This window comes from Neofelis nebulosa, chromosome 6 (assembly GCF_028018385.1).
Source record: "Neofelis nebulosa isolate mNeoNeb1 chromosome 6, mNeoNeb1.pri, whole genome shotgun sequence".
In the NCBI taxonomy this organism is placed as follows: Eukaryota; Metazoa; Chordata; class Mammalia; order Carnivora; family Felidae; genus Neofelis; species Neofelis nebulosa.
The window spans coordinates 155,928,168-155,934,366 of record NC_080787.1 but is presented as its reverse complement, the minus strand read 5'-3'; positions in this window follow the sequence as shown (position 1 = coordinate 155,934,366).

The window sequence follows — 6,199 nt, the reverse complement described above, 5'->3', positions numbered from 1 at the left end:
AAGATAATGATTTTCAAATGTTGACTTTTTGAAGTCTAGCGGTGTGACCTTCGGCAAGTTACCCGACCTCAGCGCCTCAGTTAGTAGAATGGAATAATAGTAACAGTTACCCTCTAAGGAAGTTGTGAGATGGATTAAGGAAATGCAGGAGCAATGCCAGGCACATGGTAAACTCTCCGCGCATGTTAGCTATTTTCAAACTTGGAGAATGAAAAGAAAAAAAACAGCCTGGTTTACAGGTTCAATTCTACTTTGTTTCTGCTACTACCATTTTATGCACTCTTGTCACACTTGCCACAAAGACCGTTACTGAACCCCAAATTCTGCCCCTGGCTTGAAAAGGCAATACTCAAGAGATGGTTTTGACTGAAAAGGAATATGAGCTTTGTTCAAGAGGCCGGCCACCTGGGGAGAAGGTGGACTCTTATCCAAAGCCAGCTTAGAGGTTTCCGCCTGGCCAGGGAATTTTTTTTTTTTTTTTTTTTTTTTTTTAATGTTCATCTTAGAGCACGCGATCGCGATCGCGCTCGCGTGGGGGCGGGGGGGTGGTGCAGAAGATCTCAAGCTGACTCTGCGCTGACAGCAGAGAGCCCAATCATGAGCCCTGAGATTGGGCTGTTGGATGCTTAACGAACAGCCACCCAGGCGTCCCCTGGCCCAGGGATTTTTAAAGGAGTTTAGGGCAGTTAATCAGTAAAAGGACTGCAGTGGTCCATAATATTTCTTGTTGCAAGCAGAATGGATGGTGCCAGCTACAGATGTTATCGCAGTGCTCAGAGGTTGTGCAAGGGGTGTGGTTCCTCAGTGCCCAGGGTTGTCCAAGAGGTCTGGTCTCTGTTTTGTGACATGCAGAGGTGCTCTGTTCTTCCTAGGAAAGAATGCATGATGGATAGATTAAGAAAGGTCAATCACTTGGGCTAAGGGTTCTCATTAAAGCTCAAAGACTAGTAGGTTGGTGGGAAGGGCTTGAAGGGGCTTTAGTTTCCCACTGTCCATTTCATCATTCCATATCTATGAGATTAAGGGTGAAGGTCCATCTTCCGTAGCTACTTTCTGCTAACTGGGGACCACCTAGGGATTTTGGAATAAAGCCTTTTACAGGATGGGAGAATCTTGTTTCTGGCATTTCCACTGAGGGGGACGCTAAAGACATCTCCAAGTTTGTATGAATAGCATGAGCTCCTGCTCGATGGATGCAAAAAGTGAAACAACAAAAGAGAAAGAGAACAGGAAATATAGCAATGTTTAATAGGGTATATTTCCATTTGGAAGGAATTAAATCTAGCCAACTGCTAAAAGGATCTAGAGCTAGGGCATCTATAGTGGTAATGTGTTTAAATCTTTCATGACTTCAGTTACATTTTTTGAGTATATACACAACACTCTATTTTAATGAGAGCCTCCTTAAGCTCTCCTTAAGGTGCCTTCTTGTACTGCAGTCAGGATACCAAAGGCCATTCGGTTTTGGAGAGCTACATTTCAAATTTGTGGGTGACTGCACGTCGGGTTTGGTTAAAGGTGGCTGCTGTATGCTTGGCTAAAGCCTCTACTTGCAATTTTATATCAATAAAGGTAGCTCCTGGGACAAATATGGTAAGGGATAAAACCATCAAAAGGCCTTCTTTACTTGATGTGCCAGGAATCGCTGTCAAGTGGGAGATGACTTGTCCCAGGAGATAAGGGCATCCCCAAGTGCATCATCCAATCCAGTCATAAGAAAAAGCGAGGCCACCCACTATTTCCACAAGTACACAATTAACCCCATGGAATGGGGTGAGCTCCAGCTTCAAAAGAATGATTTTGTCATCCCAGCCACATAGAATTGGTCAAGGTGATAGTTGAGTTAACCGTTGTTGAAGAGTCCATCCCAATGTCCAGCTGTTCAAATTATATGCCCATGGGGCTTGTTATTATTCTCACAGAGCAACAAGCACAAAGACTGTCTATACGTGAGCTATTGTGACAATCGCTCTGAAGTTTACCTCAAGTTGTCTAGCTTAGGCAAACAACAAACACTCAAAGACAATCAGACTAGAATTTAACATCCACAAAGGTGTGTTATTGAAACATAATTTTTCTTCCTAAAGTCACCCTCATTTCCTGCCGGAGTCCGGCTCCGGCAGGTCCAGGGGTTCCCAAAGGATGAACAGCGTTAGCGAAAAAGTGAAAATAAAACAAAACAAAAATAAAAATGGACACAGACAACAGCAGTGTGTTGAACTGGCCGATTTATTGCAGTAAACGTGGCATTATATATGCTAGTGATTTCCTTGTAGCATACGTCATCTATGTTTTTCTAACATTATCTAATTTTGAAAACGTTCCTTTGTGTAATTACCCCATAAGGAATAACATGATTGTTTTGTCATAACGTTCCCTCCTGCCCTTTGCTTATTGATTAATTTCTTTTATTGTTTTTATTATGTATCTATGTTTATCTATAATTTATGAAGTATTTGCTTTGCTGTTTTCACGAAAGGTCATTTATCTCTCAACACCTCAAGTGGAACAGTTACAGGGATACGACCTCTTAGTTGTTTCCCTGAATCATTCGTGGTTTTGAAGAACAAAAGTGTTCGCCTGGGTCCAAGGTGCCAGGAAGGGGGCCAAGAGGGCCTTAGAAACCCATGTCTTATACATTCTCAGAGACACAATGGAACCAATGAACCATTCTGTACTTTAACCGACTAGGTTCAATCATCATCTGGAATGCCTCCTGGGGGCCAAGTGGGCCCAGGGGTCAGAGTGACCTGTGTCCATAGATACACTCCTTAGTTACCGGAGTGGGGCTTTCGGATCCATATGTCTGTCCTTCGTTGGCCATCTTTGCTGGCAAATGCATGAGGCTATCCTTCCTGCAAGTAGAGGAGCCTCCATGGGGAATGGCAAGGGCTAAACGCAAGGTCGCACAATTTCTTGCAGAACCTTATTTTCTTCCCTAATGGTTTTGTTTTTTTTTTTCCCCAGGGGGTCTGCCGAGGGCAATTCCCCAACAGACAATACCCCAGGTACTTTTAAGGCCAAATTACCTAAAAGCGGGAGTACAAGAAGCTTCACTGTCAGTGGGCCGCCCTGCAGTCACCAATCCATCCACAGCCTGGGCTTTGCCACTCAGGCTGGGTAGCTCGGCTTCCAGCAATTTCCAAAGATAGCCAAATTGAGACTAATTCATTTGAAAAACAAGTCTAGTTTTAACAGACTTGGTCTGATTATTTACATAAGCTCAGCAAGAATAGTGATTGACCATATAAATTCTTTAAAACTTGCTTTGCAAGGCGCCTGGTTGGTTCAGTCATTTGAGCATCCAACTCTTGACTTTGGCTCAGGTCATGATCTCATGGTTCCACGGAGCCTGTGCTGACAGCACAGAACCTGCTTGGGATTCTCTCTCCTCTCTCTCTGCCCCTCCCCTGCTCTCTATCTCTCTCTCTCAAAATAAATGAAAGGAAAACTTTTTAAAATATTTTTAAAAATTTTAAAAACTTGCTTGCCAAAACAAAAAAACAAACGAACAAAACAAAAAACACAAAATTGCTTTGCTAGAACTTTTCATAAGGAATATCTAGATTGAACTTTTAATAACGACTTGAGGCCAGATACCAAGCCAATAACTTGCCATCAGATTTGCCTGTAATACCTGTAGATTTGGGTGAATTCCTCTTCTTGAGATACCCCAAATATTCTAGGGTTTCCTCCACCTTCCAGGAAGTGACATTCTTTATTCACCTAGTAAGGCTGCTGAGAACTCTGTAAGCAACGTATCCCATGAATATCTCCAAGGAGCTTTATTGACTCTATAAACTCAATCTTAGTTCCTTAAAGCTCCCTGGTCATATCTGAATCTATTCGTGTCTTTCTCAAATATGACATTCTACTCAAAACCTTGGTAATATAACCAATATTTCCCACGGTGTCCTATTACAGGGAGAACAGATTTTTATTGAACTTATGCAAATAATTATAATTGCCATGAAAGAAAGAATACTCACTGAGAGTTTCTGGATTCAGGAAGGTTCATATAGGGAGAAAAGTTAAATGTTTCAATATGTTCACAAATGAATATTTTATCATATTTCTATAAGGCATAGATACCTTAAGAGAAAATTTCTTTAAATGTGGAAAAGCAAACATTAGAGAATCAGCGATGTTTCAAGCAAGGTTTATCATCATTTGTTTGACAGTGTTTCCCAAGTCGCTTAACATACAAAATAAACAAGCCTAATTAATGAAAAAAACTTATTTAGAGGCACCTGGGTGGCTCACTCAGTTGAACATACAACTCTTGATTTCAGCTTGGGTCATGATCTCACAGTTAGGTTCATGAGATCAAACCCCACATTGGGCTCTGAGCTGACATCAAGATGCTTGCTTAGAATTCTCTCTCTCGGGGCGCCTGGGTGGCTCAGTCGGTTGAGCGTCCGACTTCAGCTCAGGTCACGATCTCACGGTCCATGAGTTCGAGCCCCGCGTCGGGCTCTGGGCTGATGGCTCAGAGCCTGGAGCCTGCTTCCGATTCTGTGTCTCCCTCTCTCTCTGCCCCTCCCCTGTTCATGCTCTGTCTCTCTCTGTCTCAAAAAAAACAAACAAAAAAAAAAAACCAAACAAACAAAAAAAACCGTTAAATTAGAATTCTCTTTCTCCCTCTTTCTCTGCCCCTCCCCTGCTCATGTGCTGGTGCTCTCTATCTCTGACTCTCAAAATAAACATAAAAAAAAAAACCCTCAAAGTTCTAAAGCACATGCCTAAATAGGATCATTATCATAACACTCAATATATAATTATCTTTTTTTTTTTAATATTTATTTATTTTTGAGACAGGGAGAGACAGAGCATGAATGGGGGAGGGTCAGAGAGAGAGGAAGACACAGAATCCGAAACAGGATCCAGGCTCCGAGCTGTCAGCACAGAGCCCGACGTGGGGCTCGAACTCACGGTCCGCGAGATCATGACCTGAGCCGAAGTTGGATGCTTAACTGACTGAGCCACCCAGGTGCCCCTATAATTATCTTTTAAAAAAATTATTTTTTTAAGTAATCTCTACACCCACTGTGGGGCCAGAACTTACAACCTGGAGATCAAGAGTCACAAACTCTACTGACTGAGGCAGGCAAGCACCCTTTATTACCTATTTAGCCAGGATGGCAATAAGAGATTCTACACAGAAGTTATATAGTTGTTAGCAAAACTTACCTCCTTTAATATTGGGAAGTTTTAGTTCTCTTAAGTAATCAAAGACCTGATAAAGACAAACATAGAAACTTTCTGTGCAGATAAAGAAAAAAAAAAAACTTTGTTTATACTTTCTTATCAAGAACAGACCGACAATTGAAGAAAATGTCTTTTTTTAAATTTTATTTGAGAGAGAGAGAGAGAGAGAGAATCTTAAACAAGCTGCACCATCAGCACAGAGCTTGACATGGGTCTTGATCCCACAACCTAGGGATCATGACCTGAGCTGAAATAAAAAGTCTGACATTCAACCAAGTGAGCCACTTGGGTGCCCCAGAATCCATTCATTTCAATCTTAGTTTTGACCACAAATAAAATTCTTTACCAAAGTTTTCCCTTCACAAACCTTCTACAATTTTTCTTTTTCACTCAGATTTTGTCCTAAGCCTTTTCTCTCTAAATAACCAGTCTCATTTTAGGACAAAATTACTTTTACCTCAACAAAAACGTAATCTCATTTCTTATATCTTTCTTACACATCTCTTACTTTCCTACATACAGAGTTGCTTTCCTTATTTCCATCAGTCTTACTGACATTTAGAAGATTTTTAACTCTTAGAAACCTTAGTCTCCAGTGAAAATTAAGTAGGAACCAATTGTGAACTGTTACACTAAGATTCTTTAGATGGCAAATTTATGAACACCTTCATAATTTTTAAAAACATGTTTTTTGTACACTCTTCCAATTAAGTATGAACTATGTTTGTTAGCAGACCCAAGTACCTTTAGTTTCTCTGTAAGAAGGAGCCAGAAACAGATAAGCCTATGTTTAGTAAATATTTCAGTACTTTATCTCATTTGGAAAATAATTAGATATCTAATGAGTTCAACCCAATTTATCATTTAACTTAGAAAAACTTTAAAGTTTTGGGTTGCCAAAGATTTTGAAAGCTATAAACTTTTTTATTTATTCAGACTACTTGTTCTTAACAATTAGGAAAACTTTGAGACAGACAAAATCAACCATCAT